The sequence below is a fragment of the Rousettus aegyptiacus genome, unplaced genomic scaffold (genome assembly GCF_014176215.1).
Source record: "Rousettus aegyptiacus isolate mRouAeg1 unplaced genomic scaffold, mRouAeg1.p scaffold_m13_p_2, whole genome shotgun sequence".
NCBI lineage: Eukaryota > Metazoa > Chordata > Mammalia > Chiroptera > Pteropodidae > Rousettus > Rousettus aegyptiacus.
In genome coordinates, this window is record NW_023416295.1 from 32,402,498 (window position 1) to 32,426,268 (window position 23,771).

The following is a 23,771-nucleotide window of genomic DNA, read 5'->3' on the forward strand; positions in this document are numbered from 1 at the left end:
GGAAATTCATCCCTGTACATTAAAATATTCAGGAAGTTTCCATTCACTTTTCTTCTCTTATGATGTTTTATAATTGAGAAATTAAAACAAAACATATAAGCAAGTTGCCATGTTTTATCTGAACAGCAGGATCAATAAAATGTCCAGTGGTGCATGTTTATTAGAGGGCAGAACACCTTAAGTATAAAGATGTCATTTATCCCAAATTCCAAGCTGTGTTGAAGTTAAAGTCCAAGGGAGAACGGATACAGGAGATTTGTGCCAGAACATTTCCCAGCAGCAATATCAAAAAGAAATGAAGAATAATTTTCCTAATTGGAAATACGTGGGGAATATAAGGTAGAGAAGTTTTAATTAATAGGTTTGGAGTAAAGCCAGAACTGGAGGGTTAATACCTCTGCTATTTCAACGAGCGTCAGGGGATCTTGAATGCCTGAGTGGTCAACAGTAGTGTCAAGTTTTAGTCTAGATTAATCCTAATGCAGCTTTAAGAATTTCTTCAGGATAAGTGCTTTATGCAAACAGTTTCATGTGCTATTTTAATGCTTTCCTTTTTTCTTTCAAATGACATACTTTTGCACAATATGAAGAACTTTCATAAAACTTACTATTTTAAGATAAATCTTAAATGCCCAATAAGGCTATTTCAAAATATTATTAATTTAGCACCATTTATAAGTCCAGGGAGTAAAATTTATTACTTAATATGGTGTTTTAAAATAAGCCCATTCATTTGTTTTAATACTTTGTGATTTTTAATACAGCTATCATGAAATGTAAACTATCAATCCCCACCATGCATAGTAATATAAATCATTCATATTTAAACTAATGGTCTAAAAAGGGTATGGCACATATAAGAACTATAGTAAAAAATAGACTAGCATCTCATGAAACATGGTCCATTTTGTTTCTGGAATAAAATCTGCTTGAGATAATATAGGAAATCTATGATCAATTGACACTTACTGTGACCAATTCTAGCCTCAAAACACTGACATTGCAATGAAGATTTGACTTTGGGTGGTAAACACAATGCAATATACAAATAATGTATTATTAAATTGTACACTTGAAACCTATATAATTTTATTAACCAATGTTACCCGAATAAATTTAATCAAAAAATTGACTATTGTCGATGGCAAAGTCTCGTTCTGTATGCAATTTCCTCTAAAAAGATAATGTTTGGGACACGAGGGATAGAAATAAATGAGAAAGTGCTTAAATGTTATAGTTAAATGTCACATAAATTATTGTAGTTTACATCTTAAAATATAAACTTCTTTTTACATTGATTAGAATAACTTGACAATAAGTTTAAGAATCTTGATAATTGATTTACCAATGCTTTTAACATAAAGATAACATCAACTTGTGTATGTCTGTTCAGGCTGCCAAAACAAAGTATCACAGACTGGGTGATTTAAACAAAATGTATTTTCATGCAGTTCTGAATTCTAGAAGACCAAGATCAAGGTGTCACTGTGGTAGGTTTCTGGTGAGACCTAAGGTCACCAGCCCTATCTGATTAGGGCTCCACCCTAATGAGCTCAGTTAACCTTAAATAACGTTACCTTCTCGAATACCCTATCTCCAAATAAAGATCACACTGGATGTTAGGGCTTCAATATATGAATTTGAGAGGACACAATTCAGCCAATAACAACCTACATTAGGATATTTATATTTACCTACATTGTTCTTTTTGTGCAATAAAAATATGAATAGAGAGATATTTTTGAGGAAAAAAATCGAACATACATGAGGGAATATCAAAATACTTTCATAAAAGAAACTTTGAAATGAGCAACATCATTTGCTTACTATTACTTACATTACTGTTGTCTCTTTTGTATATTGTATTAATGTTGTAAGTGTACACGCACACATGCATGCACACACATACACTTCATCTATGGCATCAAACTTCTCAAAAAGCATTGGTTAGGTTCAAACAGAATGATAGAGAATGAATTTAGATATGGTATATGTGTCAGAAAAGTAGAAAATGATGTCATGAATAAGCTCCAGATAGTTAACACCATTCATGGTTTTTCTTATTTGTATTTATAATTTTGTTTCTCACACCTATTACAACCTTCATTTCATAACTTCTTAACATTACTGTAAGTACAGGACTAAACGATGTGCATTTAAATGCTCAGTGTCAGATCAAATTTCTAATATTATACTTTGTCACAATGTCTACTGAAATATACATTGTTTTGTTCCTGGAAAATGGCTTAACTGCTACTATGAGTGCAATAAATAATATTCCCTGGCATTGCAACAAAAGAAATTATTGAAAATAGATGATTCTATTGAATAAGTCTGTAGAAAGGAGAGGATTAATTTATGAACAATTTCTGCAGCTGATGATTGTACCCATAAACAAGAGGATGTTTTTTCCAATATTATTCTGAATAAACAAATATAGCTTTTCTTATATTGACTTGTTTAATTCAGATTTATCTATCATGATAAACATGTATTTTATATTATTATATATATTGAAAATAGCTTATGTTGCCCCTCACTTTTTTTTTACTCTATATATTCCCACTTAAAATTGGAGATCTAATATATGTTGTTAGTTTGAAATGAGAGTTAAACAATGAATGATTATAAAAATAAAATTAAGGATCATCACAGGAAAATAATGTGAAAAATCAGCAAATAAATTAACACACACCACTAAAAAGACAGGCTTTTTTTTTTTGTAAAAATTATTTTTGCTTTTATCATGGTTTATTTTTCCTTCACTTAGACACAATATGAGCTTTTAATCTCTTCTCCAAATGCAATATAAGTGATTATTATTAAAAAAAAAGACAAATTCTCCTCCAACTACAAGCACATCTAGATCTATCCATCTATGTATCTATAGATATATATCATAGTCAACTAATTTTTTAAATTTCAGACACCATCTTTTTAAAAGTGATGTTGGTCTGATACAGGATGTTCACAACTGGAACTCTCATTATACACAATTAAAAAGCTATATGAAATCACTGTTGGCAGACTGTAGACAAGAGGAAGCACCAGATTGTGATCCCTGAGAGATGGAAACAAAGGATGAAGGCCATCCAATAGCTTGGCTTTAAGCCTGAAGGTAATTTCAGAAATTCAAGGACAAGGAGCAAGTATTTAAAAAGAGCCTGATGGTCTCACTAATTTTAAAGATATAAATGGAATTTGGGGTGGGGAGGCTGAGGCAGATGAAATTTATAGGACAGAGTTCCTGCAAGGAGATACATGGAAAAAGAACCTCAGAGATATGCAAAGAATCTTTCTTGTATAATGGACTGCACATGCATAAAGTGAAATTCCACACCCCCTCACAGGCACAATGAAAAGTTGAAAGCTGAACCATTTTCAGAACTCACACAGGTTGGACAGACTTTCAAGCTCTGACCAGCCAGGATGGAGAGTCCTTGAGCCTCAGCTGGAAGATTCAAGAACACACTTCCAGGAGGCATGTTTAAGTACAAGGCTGAAATATCCCTGGAGTCACATTTATTTTAGTCCTGTGTTAGCAAAGTTTAAAAATAGATCTCAAATAAGTCCAATTAATCTGCAAATCATTTAATTTTCTTAAAATAAAAGCCCCATGTTTTCTTTTATAACATAAAACATAATATTTAAACGTTTAAATATTTAAACACATAATATTTATTATTTTTGGTATCAAATAAAAAATTTTAGACATACCAAGAGGCAGAAATGTGTATGTAGAAACTCAAGAAAACTATAAAACCAAAACAAAAAATCCTACTATAATTAATCAGAGAGTTTATTCAGTGAGCTAATCAGTGAGAAAGGTCAGAAGAGACAAGTGAATATAATCTCAATTATATTTCTATGTGTTAGCAATAATCGGGAATAGAGATTTTTAAAATTTCATTAGGCACAAGATTCAAATTTCAAAGCTATAAAACATTGCTGAAATTAATGAAGATATAAATAAATATATTAAAAAATTTGATATCGCAAAGATAAAAATTCTCCCCAAATTGAAGTATAGATTCAATGCAAAATCACTCCAGGTTTTAATGCAGAAAAAAACCAAATCAATAGCAAAATTTATACAAAAATGTAAAAGATATTAAATTTTTAAAAAAATCTGATTTTAAAATTTATTATTGGGCTATGATAATTAATACAGTTTGGTTGGATTAAGGATAGAAACATAAAGTGATTGAACACCATGGTCTAAAATACACGCATAAAGTGAACTGAGTTTTTGCAAAGGGATCCAGGCAAGTCAATGGCTAAAAGTATTAACAAATAGTGCCAAATCCCCCAGCTATATCAATAAAAACTAAAAGTGAAACAGAATAAAGGGTAAAAAAATAAAACTATTATCTTTCTAGGAGAAAACATACAAACAAATCTTCAAAATCACAGAGCAAGCAAAATAATTTTTAAAAAATCCAAAAAAGCTCAAACCATAAATTTTATATTTATACACACACACATACACACATATAAAGTGGAGTTCAATACTAAAACATTCTGCTCTAAAAAGGTTTAAAAAATTTTAAAAAAAATGAAGCTATAGAGCAGGTGAAAAATATTTATAATACATCTATCTGACAAACTAGTAGTACCTAAAATACATCAAACTCCTAGAACTCATTAACAAAAAGATAACCTACCCAATAAAAATGTGTAAAATATCTGAACAGATACTTCATGAAATAGCAGATGGCCAATAAGGACATGAAAATGCACAATAACATTAGTCGTCAAGCAAATGTTAACTAAAATCACAGATACCACTATATACCCACTGGTAATATAATGACTGATATTAAAAGACTAAGAGTAACAAGTGTTGGCAAAGATGTGGAGCAGGAGGAAGGCCTCAGTGGGAATTCATAAGGTTAAAATCACTTTGGAAAACCATTATGGCAGTTTCTTACAAAGTTTTCTGTATCTTTTATAAATGATCCAACAATTACACTCCGAAATATATGAATCTCGAACACATTATGACTAAATCTCAACAAGTTTATAATGAGCAAAGAACCTAACATAAAAGAGTATATGCTGTGTGATTCCATTTATATGTAACTCCAGGTAAGACAGAAAGCAAGTCATTGATTGCTGAGGTCTAGGTGTATTGAGAGGAAAAGTAAAGCAGAAAGGTCACCAAAGGAACTTTTCATTGTTATGGAAACATTCTATACTTTTGTTGTAGTGCTGGTTACATAAGCATATACATTTGTCAAAACACACCTAAAATGAACACATTTTATTTGTTGAATTATACCTCAATAAAGTTTAGTATAAAAAGTCTGGATTGTGACTTTCTTTCAACAGAGAATTTTTGTTTGTTTGTTTAGTACCTTTTTGAGAGAGAGAGAGAGAGAGAGAGAGAGAGTTTGGGGATAAAATTTTACAGACCATAAAAAGTATATTCCTGTAATATATTTTGAAAAATTTTCATAATATTTTATTCTATAAGATATACTGATGATGGTTCAATCACATAAATTCCAAGATGAAAATATTTTTTAGAAATACAAAGGTCAGTTTGTTCAAAAAGGGGAAAAACACTTTTACAAATCAATAAAATATCTGACTAAGCCAATTGCTAGTTTTCACATATGACTCCTTAATGGAATTAATTCCTGCTTTTAAAATATTTAAAAATATAAATATAAGTGATATGTATATATACATATATACTCCATTTTTTCTTAATTTATATGGTAAAAATTATAAATTTTATAGTTCCCATCAATTTATTCATAAAAATCATTGATCGATACAGGTAATCTACTTTCAGAAATTATATAACATCATATGTAACATCAGAATAGTCTAAAATAGATATTCATAAAATTTTATAATTACATATTGATCAAATATATGATTATCTAAACATGCCCCAAATAATAATGATGTCATAATTCTTTACTTATCATCATCTATAAACTAGTCAATGACATTTTCTCCTTTCTATCAACTGCTGTATAACAAACCAGTCCAAAACTTAGTGGAACAAAATGATGGCAATATATATATTTGTCTGCAAATCTGCAGTTTGAGCAAGTCAATAGGGTCTACTCTTCTCATCTCCACTTGGCATTTATCAGGGTGGCATGTAGGCTGGGAGTTGGATTCATCTGAGAGTTTTCTCACTCACCTGTTGAGTGGATGATGCATGCTATAAGGTGAAATCTCAACTAAAGTTGTAGCTTCTTAACTTCTTCAAAATATGGTGGCTGGGATTCAGGGGTAAGTCACCCAAGAAAAGAGAGCCAAATGGAAGTTGTAGTGTACTTGGATAAACAACTGGAAGAATTTACTAACAATGAAAATGTGTATATACTATGGCCCAGATATTTTAATAGTTATATTAATATTATAGTTAGCTTCCATAAGTATAAGACCGCCATAGGCACATATTTATACGATACATGTACAAACATCTAATGGTACCATTTATGTTAAATAAAGAAAAAAAAAACAATGAAAACAACCCAAAAGTCATCAACAATGGGATGGACAAATTAAAATATGTTTACTGAATGGAATACTATACAAACTATTGTTATGTACAACAAATTGATAGATTCATAAGCATGTTCTTCAGTGAATGCTTGTAAATAAAGTCAGACTTAAAAGAAATATATAATGTATAATTTAATTTGTATAAAGTTTAAAACATGTGAAGAAAAGTATATGGAGATAGAAGTCATGATAGGTGTGACCCTGGAAGGAAGTAGGAGGCTATCAACCTGAGGGAGGCATTTAGGGAGAGCTGGTCTATTTCTTATTTGGGTGCAAGTTATATTGGTCATTTTACTTAATGAAAATGAAAATGCATTGAACTGTATCCTTAGCAATTAAACTTTTCTTAAAATATTATACTTTATTAAAAAGTTTACTGAATGAATGTAAAGATGAACATTTCATGTAATTTATATATTTCTTAACTATATGGTGCATTGGGATTCTTTTAAATGCATGCCTATGTGCTATTAAAATGAAATTATATACTTCCTTTTCTGTATTTTTAAAACAAGATACAAATATAAGAACTTTGAAAGAGCCAATTTTTACATAAGAGCTGTTATAAAAAATTCAGTCAGGAAAATGATTGCCTGTTAACAAGAAGACAGCTCAAGAAGAGCATAAACTTAAATCTCTTAAGGAACCAGCTTCAGGAATCTAGTTCAAGAACATATGGGTTAGCATAATCTAATCACATTGGATTTTTTCTGTTTTCATGGCATTCCTTTTTAAAATTTATAAGTAGAGAAAATGGAAAATTACAGAGAAAACTATCTCCTTAGTGATATTAATATTGTAGTTAGTTTCAAAATGATTATCATTGTCTTAGATTTCAAATAAAGTTCTACCCAATTTATACTGTTCTGTGCTTACAGATTGAGGCAGTAAGCTTAATTTAGACTATATTGTAAATAAAAATAAAGTTATGACTTATTTCCATATGTAAGGCAATGGTCATTTATTCATTTTTCATTAATTTATTTAAAAAAAAAAACCTACAGAAAGACATAGATAACACAGACATGTGCCAAGTCCTCATGAAGCTAAATCAAATGGAGAATGTTATGGGCTAAAATGTATCCCTTACCCAATTCATATGTTTAAGTCCCAATCCTATTACTTCAGAATGTAACCATATTTGAAGATAAAAATCTTTAAAGAGATGATTAAGTTAAAATGAGGCCATTAGGCTGAGGCCTTAATCAAATATAACTGGTGCACTTATTAGAAAAAAGAATACCAAAGATGTGCGTGCTGAGGAAAGGCAATGAGAGGAAACAGTGAGAAGGCAGCTGTTTGCAAGCTGAGGAGCAAGGCCTCAGGAGAAACCAAACATGGACTTTTGATTTTGGGCTTCTAGCCTCCAGAACTGTGGGAAAGGAAATTTCTCTCGTTTAAACCACTCAGTTTATACTATTATGTTGTGGCATTACTAGCAAACTAACGGGAGTCATTTATCAATTACTCATAGAGATAAATATAAAATTGCCATTTCGCATTTCATGGGAGTGTTAGGTTTATCAAATAGATTTTCAGAACTTATCCAGCCAAATATTACAAAAAGACCTAAGAAATTGGTATTTATTTTAAGCCAGGAGGGTGAATATAATGTACCTTTTTAGTTCTATGTTTGAATCATTTTAGATTTACCAAAATATTGCAAAGATAGTGTAGAGCATTCCTTTTCACTTTTCACCTAGCTTTCTTTAATGTTTTTATCAACAAAAGCATATTATATTTATCAAAACTAAGAAATTGTTGTTGGTATGCTACTACTAACTATAGATTTTTTCTGTATTTCACCAGGTTTTTATTAACAGCTTTATTCTGTTTCAGGATTCAAACTAAGATACCATGTTGCATTTAGTCATCATGTTTCCTTAGTCTCTTCCAATTTGTGACACTTTCTGTCTTTCTTTATCTTTTATGGCCCTGATACTTTTAAAGGTCAGGAACTTTGGCCTGGTAGTTTGAAGAATGTCCCTCAATTTTTGGTTTACCATTTTTTTCCTCATGAATATATTAAAGTTATAGAGTTTGGGAAAAATTACTACAGAGGCAATATGTCTCTATTTTGACAAGACTTTTCACTGGTGATGTTAACCTGATCACTTGATTAAGTGTCTGCCAGTTTTTTCTACTTTAAAGTTGTTATTTTTCCCTTTTAATACTCTATTATTTGGAAGCGATTCACTTAGTCCAGCCTATATTCAAGAAAAGAGCAATTAAGCTCCACCTTATAGAGAGAAGTCTAAAAAGTGGTGATGATATGTATTAACCATCAGTGCAATCAGTAAATTTGAATAGAGATATGTTAATATTAGGCAAAATTCTATTTCTACATAAATTTAAACAAAAAAACAAAACCAAATCAAAAATGGAAGCAATAATGATACTGGAATATTTAAGGCTGATCATAAGATTTTTCATAGGTGTTTGAGGAAAAGTAACTTGGCATGTTTTGAGTAGTAAAAACCAGTGGTGGTCACAAAAGTGAAATAAAATAATTAAAACAAACATTTTAAATAAGCTAAATCGACATAAGAAGAGTAAAAAAGATAACTTCATTGTAATTATTTAAAAATATCCACCTTATTGTTTGAATTAGTCTTAATATTTAAAGTTATTTTTAATAAAGAAGTCTCATGAATATGTGATTGAATTTAAATTAAGTTTTTATAAGTGTGAATATAAATAAATTGATTTCCCTGACTATCTTGACACTTTCAAATAAAATCACAGTAATTTACAAACATAAAATCTAGATTAATTCGAACATCATTTAATACCCATTTCTAATCCAAGAGTCTGTGGCATAGTTGCTAAAGATGTCTAATTTAAAATCATTTAATTCTCGTAACAGTCCCAGAATTTCTCTTGACCCCATACCATATAGTGTGTATATCTTTGTGTATACACTTTTGGATTAAGAGAAAAGTCTCTCTGTGTTATTTACTGAAAATGTACTGTTAAAATCATATCTGAGAAACCCTCAACCCAGTTTAAATATATGGAGGAACATGTGCTTATTTATTCTTGCTGGTTGCCAAATTTCATTCATTAGAATGACTTAAGAGCTACTAAAATAACAATTTTGATTGTAATTTACCAAAGACAAAATTAGTCATGTCAGTGAAGACAGTTAAATAAGAAAACTTGATAAAAACTTCATAAATATTTTATTTAGGCCATTAGTGACTTCCCCTTCTTCTAGTCGAAAAAAAAATATCTCCTTTCCTACTTGTTAAATTTAATTAACCTAATACAATCTATTATTTGATTAAAATATTCTTTTATTTATCTATTCAACATTATCATATGAAAAGTGATATCATATGATATCAAGTTATATCATATCTGTGAATAGATTATGGCAGAAGGCTGAATACTTCATGTTTTCACTGATTAGGAGGTAGTGAAAGGTAAGATAACAGGAAATTCTGGATATGGACAACCTAGATTTGAATTCCAAATCTGTAATTTACAAGCTATGTGCCTGTGGGTAAACTGCTTCACTTCTTTGTATCCCGTCTAGAAAACAGTAATGATAATAACTGCCTAACAGACTTATCTTAAATGTTAAATGAGGAAATATTTTTAAAATACCTAGTAGAGGGTCTGGTACAATTCACAGAAAGTATTTGCTATTATTGTTTGTGTGGGTGTCTATGTTTCTATCTATGATTATGTAGGTTTGAAAAAAAAAAACATGGGAAAGTGTAAATTAAGTTGAAAATGTGGTTAATTAGTAATGAAAAATGATATGGATAGAAAAGGAGATTGGGTAGAAACAATAGGAGTCAAGATATATATGCTGCGATCCTTATAAGCATTTAAATAAAATGATATATATTTATACATGCTTTTTGAAGTGTCTTATATATCGATACCCCATTTACTAAAACAATTGTAGACATTTTTATCTTTATTTTTACTGCTTCTCTCTTAGAGGTCAAATATATACGATAAACCATATAGAGCAAATAAATTTTAGTTATTGTTTCATTTAAATCATTTACAAACCAGCTACTAGAAATTCCTAAATATAAGTAATTACATGTTTCTGTATCTTGCTCTATTTACTCAAAAATACTTTATGTAATTTCCTCTGATTTAGTAAAGCATAAACACTAATTCATTTTTAAAATGAATTAATATATGATCTTTTTCTGGCTTTAAATATGCTCTAAAGATAAATTAGATTGTCACTATTTTTGATTAAAAGTTTTTCAGAACAATTAAAAGAAAGAAATATTCATCTATTCCATATACAATGCTTTTTTTTTTGATAGATACAAGTTTCTGCCTTACATCATATTCATTTTAATTAAAGATCTTTAACATTTATTTTAAATTAAGCCTGCTAGCAAAGTATTTCCTATTTTAGTTGTTTTGAGTGAGTCTTTACTTTGTCTCCATTTTGCAGTATATTTACATGGGTGTATATATCTTGGTTGACTTTTTTTTTTTTTTTGGTTCTAAGACTTTAAAGAATTCTCTCCATCTTCTTGCTTGCAAGGATGCTAATGATAAACTTGTTATACTTCTTACCATTTTCCCACTATAAGTATTTCAAAAAAATCTCAATGCCTTCAAGATTTTATTTTTGCTTTGGGGTTTCAGCGGTTTGAATAATGTCTATGTATGGTCTTTCTTGGTCTTTACCAAGTTCATTGTTCTGTGTGCTTCTTTCAACTGTGTTTGAAACTGTTCAACTACTACTGAAAATTTAGACATTTTTTCAAATATATCTTTGGCCTCATTCTTTCTTCACTTTCTGAGATTCCGACTGCATATATCTTAAAATTGTTTGATATTGACCCATGACACTTGAATTTCGTTCTTTCTCTCTGTATTTTAATACCAATAATTTCTCTCAGCTTTTCTTCAAATTCACTAAATCTTTGCTCAGTTATGTCAAGTCTAATAACAAGCCCATTGAAGACATTCTTCATTTCTATCTCTTTTTTTTCTAGTAGTTCCATTTGAATCTTAGTTATATTTTTTATCTTTCTGTTTAAATAACCTATGTGATCTTGTATGTTGTCTAATTTTCTATTACAGTCTTTAATATTTTAGTGACTTTTGTCAAAAATTCTCTGTTTGATGATACCAACCTCTATCATATTTGAGTATGGTTTGCATCATCAGACTGTGTTCATCTTGAAGACATAAATTATGTCTTGTGTGGCATATATATTTTGTCGGAAACCAAATATGGTTTTTCAGAGATAGAAACTGAGATAAATATTCTTCTTGGAGATGAGCATGCCTCTTTTTCCATTAGGCTTATATAGTGGTGGCTTTATTAATGGAGTCAGAAGTTTAACCATATTTGAAATATGTTTATCTGCAGTGTACCTGAGGCTTGAAATTCTTATACTAATATCTTGTTCTCAGAATGTGGGTTAGTTTGTTAGAAGTTTTCTCCCCAAAAATTCTGCTCCTAGCTTCTTTCCAATTCATCCAATTGTGTGGATGCTCACCACAGAGTATATGTCTGTTGTGTTTCATGGTTAGTTTCTTACCCTGTGTTTTGTTACTATGGTGGTGGGGCATGGAAGGACAACATTCTCTTGTGCTTTAATTAAGTCCAGGTCGAGACCACCATGGGGAACCCATATCCTAAAGATGTGGCAGTCACCCTCCTCCCACTGTAGGGTCTTATCATGTATTCCTGCTCTTTTTCCAGGGGTAAAACTGAAGTGCTACTTAAAGTATTGCTTTAATAATATTATAATTTCTGATTGTGTAAAAAATTAAGAATAAAATAAACTTGACAAGAAATAAAAATGGCTTTACTAATATGGTCCAAACATCAGGTTAATAAATATAATTTTCTCTGGTAACATTCTTTAAGCTCTTTACAAACAACTTTTAGATAACTCCTGTCTAATTTTGTAGTCAGTAAATGTGAATATCTGTCATTTATTTTAACAGCCTTTATAAGCTAAGATGAATGTCTATGTGCTTTATATAGAGTAAGAAGGGGTAAAAACTCCTTTTCCAGAACAATGAATGTCAGCCTAATACATGTTGAAATAAAATTATAATTTTTCTTGAAGTACTTTTATGAGCTGCTCAGAAGGTATTTAAATAGTCAAGTAAAGTTATATATATTTCCTGGATGAAAAATATTGTGACATTACACATAAAATGATTGGCCATTTAAAAACTCATAACACAGATGAATGTCTTTAAAATATAAAATAAGAATATGCACTAAGACTGATATTTTTTATTATTCTACTACTTGAGCACCAAAATCTGTTCCTTTCCAAAATTTGCATTTTATTAACTAAGACTATACTGAACATCTAAATAACATTGTTCGAAAAAAAAACATAAAAGAGATAGTGATGAGTATGTATTTAAAGTTGGAAAATAATATACAAACTATCACGTTCATAATTCTCTACTTTAAAACAAATTCATGTATCTAAAAATAGCATCAAAATATTTTATAAACTCTAAAAGTCCTGTTTGTAACATCTTAAACCATTTTGACCTTACCTGTTTACCACTACAGGGACTAAAATCTCTGTATGATTACTATTTGCAAATACTACCTATTCTGCGTCATTACTAGAAACAGAGGCACTATGCTTCTTATTAAGTTAGGCTTATCGTTTTCACTTCAATGACAAAAATCCAAATAATTTTTATGTGATACAAAGTGCCTAGCAAGCTACTTTCTGATGTTCATAGATTTTGGTAAGTCACAACGATTTGGCTCATGGACCATAGGAGCCAGCTCAGAATTCTGAACTAGAATATTGGGTATCATGAACTGTAAGATAATTAATGTTTCTGATCCTGAATTTCCTTGTTTTTCAAACTGCATTTCTCAGAACACTGGCCCTATGGAAAAAGAGTTCATGGTCAGAAAAACTTAGGAAGTGGTATTTATTTGACATGTCTTACAACATCCCATTCAGGGAGTTAGAATCCATTTGACACCTTAATAACTCTTATAATAATGAAACCTATATATTTCAAAAACAATCTGTACTTCAATCAGTAATTCTCTCTTTTTTTTAAGTAAAATATTAATAATAGCCCATGGAACTAGTATTCCCAAGAGCAACTTTCAGGAAATGCCACTCTAACTACCTAAACATTTATTTATGGTTGGAAAGAAAGAGCTCCAGAATCGTCCCTGTATGCAAACATACACACACATGCACACACACACACACACACACACACACACACGCACAAGCACACTCTCCCTTACAAACACATATATACAGAAAAATACATCTTTTATTCAAATATTGTTTTTCTTCTTGATGAATTTAGTTTAAATTAAAGTGTTTATTTTTCCCCAGTGAAGCATAATGGGGAATAACAGAAAATATAATTAGTTAGAGAAACAAAGAAACAAACAAAAGAAGGCATAAAACAGAAAATTAAATTAAGTTTACATATATTGTCATAGAAGTTCATATACATCTATACATGTATTAAGATAGATAATTTTCAGAGCCAAGGAAAATAAAATTTGAGAACTCATTTAAGAAGTCTCATGTGCTCTTGTCTAAAATATATTAATTCATTTGCAAACACACCTGTTTTAATATTTATACCAAGACATTAGGATCTATAATAGTAAGACCCAGGGGAAAAGTGCTGATATTCAGGGGCAACATTTGTTCTTCTTAGGACCTAGTGACTCCTACCCCTGAACCCTGATAACATCAGAGGAAGTACCTAAGGTTTGAAAACTCTTATTTTATGATTCTTATATACTGGCAGTTAAACTGATCAGTCCTTAATCTTACTCATTGGGAGAGAGTTGAAAAGATGTTCAGAGAAACAAAATAAGCAGAAGATTATAGGGTCTACCGGCTAGAGAAGGCTAAGTCAGCTCTACATTTAATTTTTGAGCTTTTCCTGCTGTGTGAATTACATAGCAAATGGGGACTTTTTACTGAAAATAGGTGGTTTTAGGTATTTTTGAATGTTAGAAGTGAGTCCTCTTTCAAAGTTGATTTATTATTCTTTTTAAATAATTATAATAAAGGCAAACTTTTAAGACACCAGACTTAGAGACCAGTCAAAAAGAGGTCATTGGTAGATAGATCATCCAAACAGAAAATCAATAAGAAAATATTAGCCTTAAATGACACATTAGACCAAACAGACATGATCGACCTTTATAGAGAATTCCATCCCAAACACAAGATTATGCATTCTTCTCTTGCGCACATGGAACATTCTCAGAGAAAGACCATGTGTTGGGACACAAAACGAGCCTCAACAAATTTAAGAAGATTGAAATCATGTCAAGCATATTCTCAACAGACTGATCAACAGTAAACTGAAACAACCATTAAAAATCTTATCAAAAAAAAAAAAAAAAAAGTCCAGGTCCAGATGGCTTCACTAGTGAATTATACCAAACATTCAGGGATGATTTAATACCTCTCTTTCTCAAACTATTCCAAAACATTGAAGAAGAGGCAATACTTCTTAATTCATTTAATGAAGTCAACATTACCCTGATACCAAAATCTGGTAAGGATAACACCAAAAAATGAAAGCTACAGACCAGTATCTCTAATGAATACAGATGCAAAAATCCTAAACAAAATACTAGCAAATCAAATAAAACAATACATTAAAATGATTATATATCACTATCAGTTGGGTTCATTCCAGGGTGCAAGGACAGTTTAACACATGCAAATTGTTCAGAGATATACTATATAAACAAAGGATACAAATCATATGATCATATCAATAGATACAGAAAAAGCATTTGACAAGATGCAGCATCCATTTATAATTAAAACAATAAACTGGGTATAGAAAAAAAATACTTCAACATAATAAAGGTCATATATGACAAACCCTCACCTAATATCATAATTAATGGTGAAAAACTAAAAGTTTTTTTCCCTTTAAGATCAGGAATAAGACAAGGATGCTCACTCTTATTCGATATAGGGTTGGTAGTCCTAGCTAAGGCAATCAGGTCAGAGAAGGAAATAAAAGGTATCCAAATTGGGAACGAAGAAGTTAAACTGTCACCTTTTGCAGATGACATATTTTTTTTTCATTTTGCAACATAATTCTTTATATAGAAAACCCTAAAGACTCCACCAAAAAATTATTAGAAACAAGAAACAAATAAAGTTTCAGAATACAAAATGTACAAAAACTTATTGCATTCCTGTACACTAACAATGAAATTTCAGAAAAAAAAATTCTTTTTACAATTGCAACAAAAAGAATAAAATATCTAGGAATAAATTTAAAAAGGATGTGACGGACCGATACATTCTAAACTATAAGATATTATTAAAAGAAATTAAAGAAGATACAAAGAAATGGAAAGATATTCCATGTTCATGGATTGGAAGAATCAACATAGTTAAAATGGCCACATTATTCAAAACAATATACAAATTTAATGCAATCCTCATCAAAATCTCAACAGCACTTTTAAAAAAGTAGAACAAAAAATCATCAGATTTGTATGGAATCACAAAAGACCCCAAATAGCCAAAGTGGTCCTAAAAAAAAAAATCAGAGATATCAGACTCCCTGACTTCAAATTACACTACAAAGCAACAATAATCAAAACCATGACATAGACAGAAAAATAGACACATAGATCAATAGAACAGAATTGAGAGCCCAGAAGTAAATGCACATACATATGGGTGAATAATTTTTGACAAAGGAGTCAAAAACTTACAATGGAGAAAAGAAAGCCTCCTCAATAAATGGTACTGGAAAAGTTGGAAAGCTACATGCAAAAGAATGAAACTAGACTGCTATCTGTCACCACACACCAAAATTAACTCAAAATGAATCAAAGACATGAATATAAAACCTGAAACAATAAATTGCATAGAAGAAAACATAGACACTAAGTTCACGGACCTTGGATTTAGAGAGGATTTTATGCATTTGACCTCAAAGGCAAATGAAGTAAAAGCATAAATATCAAACTATATCAAACCAAAAAGCTTCTGTACAGCAAAAGAAACCATCAATAAAACAAAGAGGAAAACAGCTAAATGGGAGAAGATATTTGTAAACAATATCTTTTAAAATGGGGCTGATATACAAAATATATGAAGAATTCATATTATACAATTCAACAAAACAACAACAAGACAATCCAAGTAAAAAATGGGCAGAGGACATGAACAGACACTTCTCCCAGGAGGACATACAAAAGGTCAACAGACATATGAAAAGGTGGTCAACTTCACTAGCTATTAGGGAAAAACTACAATGAGATACCATCTCATACCTGTGAAAATGGCTATGATCAACAAGACAAGTAATAACAAGTTTTGGAGAGGTTGTGGAGGAAAAGGAACCCTCATACACTGTTGGTGGGGATATAAATTGGTATAGCCACTACAGAAAACAGTATGGAAGTTCCTCAAAAAATTAAGAATAGAATTCCCATGTTACTCAGCAATCCTTCTTCTGAATATCTATCCAAAAATTTTTTAAAACATTTGTCTGTAAAGATACATACATACATTTCATTGAAGCATTATTCATGGGGGCCATGACATGAAAATAACTGAAGTTTCCTTTGATAGATGATTAGATAAAGAAGATGTGGTACATATATACAATGGAATATTACTCAGCCATAAGTAAAACTGAAATACTGCCATTTGTGACAACATGGATGGATCTTAAGATTGTCATGCTAAGTGAAATAAGTTAAACAGCAAAAGTTGAGAATCTTATGATTTCACTCATTTGTGGGATAAAATTGAAAGCAACAAATGAACACCACAAACAAAAACTCAGACACAGACAACAGTTTAGTGGTTACCAGAGGGAAAGGGAGGAAGGGGGAGGTAAATAAGGGTAAAGAGGATCAAATTCATGGTGGCTAAAGGAGATTTGACTTTGGGTAGTGAATATACAATGCGGTATACATAAGACATTATTGAACTGCACACTTGAAACCTATATAATCTTATTATCCAGTATTACCCCAATAAATTTAATACAAAAAGAGGTCATTGATTTTTTTCATTATTCTCTCTGCAAAATTATTATACAATATTCCAACTTCGTGAGATTTTTGCCTCATTTTCATATGACTTTGAAGAAATGGATTTCCTTTATTTTGGAGGGGTATATTCCCCCTCACCCCACAACATGTATCCAACTCAAAGCAGGGAGGAGTTCTGTTTTAATAAAATTCTGAGGCAGAATAGATTGACAATGTTAATATTAATTATAATTTCAGTATCTCATTTGAAAAGGCTTCAACACATAGACATCCCATTTAATATAACATACTGAAAGCTGGGAAAAATGTTTTAAACAGAGAACTGCAAGCATTTCATATTACATTTGCTGAAATAAAATACTATTTATTATAATGAGAAATGTGCAATACATTTGAGAAATAATTAAGTACAATTAATTATTTTCTTGTTTCTTTTTAACCTAGAAAATAATACTAGAAATATATGTCAGATTGTGGAGTGGTGGGTAGGATATCTTCTGACTCTACAAGACTAACAGAATATCAAAATTAGAACGTGAATTTTTTTCTCTAATATATGTTATAATTAACTGGACAAATTTAGTACTATTACAATGATATATTTAAGTTGATATCAAAGATTCTGATATTTGATTTATTTGTTTTTAAAGAAATTAGGTGTGTGATTGCTTACCTGTTAAAGGAAAATGTATCTGTAAGATGTTTGAGGGAGCAGTGATAAATACAAATGCATTTTATGTTATTCATTTTAGATTATTTCTCAAATTAGAATCTGAAATTATTCATCTAGAAAGAGAAAATAGCATTTCCATGATTATTATGAGTAATAATTACTTAAAATCTACATGTGAATCTGAAAATGCAGCATAATGTTGACTAGTGGTATTATTTTTCGGCTTACTTGTGAATGGCTTCCCAGCTGTGATCCTTTGAAAATCAACAAGATTCTATTCAGTACTATATCAAGCATAAGCTCTCTTCAATAGCATACAGTTTATCAACAAAAAATTATAATAGCACAAGCATGTAAGAAATGCTAATTTCAAGGGGGGGGCGGTTGGATTTTATAAAGAATCTTTTAAAGGCTTATACTTAAAATCATCCAGCTATTCTACAATTTAAATTTGGTTAATGGGCACTATAAAAAGGGAGAAATAACCTAGCATTGTTCGACTCTGTAATTTATAATTTATAAAAATAATATTTATATATTTCAAAAAACTAAAATAAAAAACATGGATAATTAAATATGTATAAAGATGTTAAATTTAATAAGATAATATTTACAAATTATATTTTCCATCTTAATCTGAAAATTATATATTGTAGGAATTCACTTAAGTCATCTTAACATAACATCGTACATTAACATAATAATCTAATTTACCTTTTGAAAAAGACCAGTTATTTTCCTAGACAAAATATGTGGCTGCTTAACTGATGTTTTTGTTGCTTTCTAATTAGTAATTTATTAATAGCATCAGTCTAAGACAGTGTTTCTAAGATTTTTAAGTATTACATTATCCAATAAAAATTAAGAAGCAAACCAACAAGAAAGAAAAATACAGATTTTTGAATAATACAATTTCTCGAAAATAAGTCCTGAGATAAACATAAATGTCCAGTTTTTATTGATCAGTAAAAGACTAGAGCTTTGTATTTTTTCATGCAGTTCCCAGGAAAACGTTATTGCTATATTTTTAGATCAAACTATACACTATTGGTGATAAATCAATGCTTAGAAATATATCACCTCTTTTTTACAATAAAATTTTCTTCAAAATATTTCTCTTAAGATTCCGTTCATATTATTTGTTTTAGCAACTGGCTTTATCTACTTCTAGAATTTTATAAATTTCTATATCGGAATTTTTCACAATATTTTGAACAGTGGTATTTGTCTTAATTGATAATATGTGGTTTATTATACAAACATGATTTTATTTAAAATGTAGTTCTAATTTTATTTTTACTCTGATTATTCAGCTCATGAGTAATGATCTGGAAATACAAACCTTCTTAGTAGGTTCACTCTGTGTGGTCTCATAATCATGTCTTGCTTACTGAGCCTTGAATTCATCTATTTTCCAAACTTGTTGGTGGTCATATTCTTTCCAATTACATGATTTTGTCTTATATTAATTAGTTTACTCATTCTCATTTATACCAACATATAATGTTTATAAATAGTTCTCAAATCTTCAACTTGATAATTCACAGACTCATTTTTTCAACATTATTAAAGACCTGTCACTATACAGGACTTGAAATGGAAAGACAGAATACAATATATAGTATATGTATAGTCCCTGCTCTCAAGTTGTATGCAAATGATAACACTGAGAAAAAAGGGATGTAAAACATAATGAAAAGAAAATGTATTTGGCAAAATATAGTTATGAAAACCCATGAGACATTCTCTAACTGCAGTATAGACGTCACTTCGAGGGTAGGATTTGCAGTTGAATGAAACTCTAGATACCAAATTACATTACAGTAGAATGTAAAGTCTAGAACAAAAAAAAAGGTAATTATTTTCCTTCATTGATTTTAAATACCAAGCTCCCATAGCATTGGGACTCACGCACAAGTAGGCAATGCATTCTTCAACAACATTCTATTCAAATTTAAAAAATTTTTAGCTTATTTCTATATTTCCCACTCCTTCAAGTAATTTAAAAAATTATTTTCATTACATCATATTTAATATTTTATGGATAGTACTGTTTTTCCTGTTACACAGTATCTACTTTCATGTTAATAGAATTGCTATTATATTTACGTGTAGGTTAACATTTAGAACAGGTTGGCCTGAGTTTGACATTCTCTACTCTATTTTATTCCCTTTGCCTCAGTGCACCAAACGAAACTCCTTCTTATTTTCAGATATCTGGCAATAGCATGAATATCTTTCAATGTCTAGGCTAGAGTCACACTTTCCAAGCATGCATTCTATATGTCTTTCTAAAGCTTTTCTTCCCAATTAATTGTACATTTGCACAATTAGGACATTATTTATTCCAAATCACCATAGATGTTTTTCATTGAGAGTAGAGGGGGGAAAATATTTCTTAGTCATATGTTGATAATATCGAACGATATAAAGGCATTAATTAGCTATTAATGTTAGGGGCGCCACAACCTAAACGGGCCCTTAAGGGTTAAGGATAAAACGTGCTGGGCTTGGGCTTCACAAGAACAGAAGACAAATAGCAGCTCAGCAGCCCGTGACACCAACATTCCAGAGACTGGCCGACCACAGACATTCTGTTTGTACAGAGAACTCTGAGAATTTCCTTTATTTTACACCACCTGTGCTTGACCGATCAGCACATGACCAGTACCCCCTTTCCTCTTCTTTCCTTCCACTGCCCCTTCCCCACAGCACCAGCTGAAGACCAATTATATTGTGACAAGTCCCTTTTGCCTGCCCCCCTTTGTTCTTGCTGTATAAATATAGCTGCTTTGCAAAATAAAATTTGAGGCTTGATCAGAATACTGTCTTGCCTCCACTCCTTTTTCTCCGCCCGTTTTTCCTTACAGGCTGGGTCTACCTCGCCCCCACCAAATAACAAGTCACGCGGGTCGGGACATATTAATATTGAAATGTTAGAAATGAAAACACGAGCAGAATTTAAAAATATAATTTAAAAACAAAATAGGTGAATGCAAGGACTGAGGGGATCAGCCTGCCCCACCCAACCTGCAGATTGCCGGGGCTTTTCTTGCTGGATGGCTGCCATGCCCTGCGCTCATTCAGGGCCAAGCATTCTCAGCTAACGAACAGCACTATGAGCTGTATTTCCAAGATAGGGTCAGGCAGATCACTGCTGCCAGCAGGAACTTGGGTAGATCTCGGGGATCTGTGGGCCAGTCCCAGACAGCAGCTGGTCTTGCTGTGATCTGGGACTTCTGCTGGAATGTGTGAACGGTTACCAAAGTTTCAGCAAGACTGGGCATGTATTGATCTGACTGCTATTGCTCTCTGAGACCCTGATCCCCCTTACCCGCAAATTGCTCTAGGCAGCTCATTGACAGTGAACTGCCACAGCCCTGCCCCTTGCCCCCAGATCTCTCAATCCACACAGGCAATAAACTTTGGCTAGCACAAGACAGGCACGGCACGAAAATCAGTGGCAAGAAGACCTCTGCTGCCCGCAAGAGTTGCAATAGTGTGTCCAGGGAGTACAAAGGTCTGTGGGACTGCCCCCACAGCAGCTGGTCTCTCTGTGACTACAGCAGGAATGCCCAGCCACAGAATGACTAGTCCCATTAGCAATATACACAAAGGGTAGTTGCAACAAGTACACAAGCCTGCTAGGGCCAATCCCACTCAGTGGGGTCAGTCCCCACACAGGAACTCACCTGTGGGTGCAGCCAATTCCTACAATTAGTCAGCCTGAGCATTACTCCCATCCACTGATCTACTAACAACAATAAAGGCTCAGTGACAACAGAAGGTCACACACAACCCACACAAAGATCACATCCAGAGTCCCCAGCATAGGGGATGAGAGAGATTGTGCCACTGGGCCACACAGGACATCTACATTAGGCCACCTGGCCAACACTGAGAGACAAAACAACAAAACGAATTCCTGACACAACAAAACGAATGCAGAGAGGCTAATAGAGTAAGAAAACAAAGAAACATGCCACAAATGAAATAACAGGAGAAAACTCCAGAAAATAAGCTAAATTATATGGAGGGAAGCAATCCACCAGAGACAGTTCAGAATAACGGTTATAAGGATGTTCAATGAACTTATGGGGAAAATGGATGAGCACAATGAGAACCTCAACAGAGAGACAATAAGCATTAAAAAGGACATAGAAACCATAAAAAGAACCAGACAATAATTAAGAATACAATAACTGAAATGAAGAATACACTAGAAGGATTCAACAGTAGATCAGATGAAGCAGATGATCGAATCAGCAAACTGGAAGACAAAGTAGCAGAATACACTCAATCAGAACAACAAAAAGAAAAAAAAAATTAAAAATGAGGATAGTTTAAGAGACCTCTGGGACAACTTAAAGTATAACAATATCCAGATCATAGGAATACCTAAAGAGGAAGAAAGAGAGCAAGGGATTGAGAATCTATTTGAAGAAATAATGACAGAAAACTTCCCTAACCTGACAAAGGAATTAGACATACAAGCTCAGGAAGCACAAAGAGTCTCAAACAAGAGGAATTCACAGACCTACACCAAGATACATCATAATTAAAATGCTAAAGGTCAAAGACAAAGAGAGGATCTTAAAAACAGCATGAGAAAGGCAGCTAGTCACTTACAAGGGTACCCCCATAAGAATATCTGTTGATTTTTCAAAGGAAATTTTGCAGGCCAGAAACAAGAATCTGCAACTACGAATACTCTACCTAGCAAGGCTTTCGATTAAGATGGAAGGTGAGATAAAGAGTTTCCCAGACAGAGAAAAGCTTAAGGAATTCATCACCAACAGGCCAGTATTACAATAAATATTAAAGAGACTTCTGTAAAAAGGGGCAATAAGAAAATAGAAATAACAAATACAAATAATAAAATGGCAGTAACAATGTACCTATCAGTTATCACTTTAAATGTAAATGGATTAAATGCTCCAATGAAAGACATAGGGTAACCAAATGGATAAGAAAACAAGACCCATGTACATGTATATGCTGTCTACAAGAGACTCACTTCAGATTAAATGATGATCATGGATTAAAAGTAAAGAGATAGAAAAAGATGTTTCACACAAACAGAAATGAAAAAAAAAAAAAGCTGGGGTAGAGATACTTATATCAGATAAAATAGACTTTAAAACAAAGGTTATAATAAGAAACAAAAAGGGCATTACATAGTATAATGACAAAGGGATCGATAAATCAAGAGGACATGAACCTAGTAAACATATACACATCCAACATAGGAGCACTTACATACATAAAGCAATTATTGATTGACATAAAAGGAGAGATCAATAGCAATACACTCATAGTAAGAAACTTTAACACCCCATTGACACTGATGGACAGATCTTCCCGGCAAAGAATCTACAAGGAAACAATGAGCCTGGATTTAATAGATGTTTTCAGAGCATTTTACCCCAAAGTGGTAAAATATATGTTCTTCTCAAGTGCACATGGAACATTTTCTAGAATAGACCACATGTTAGGACACAAAACAAGTCTCAGTAAATTTAAGAAGATTGAAATCATGTCAACCGTCTACTCTGAATACAATGGCAT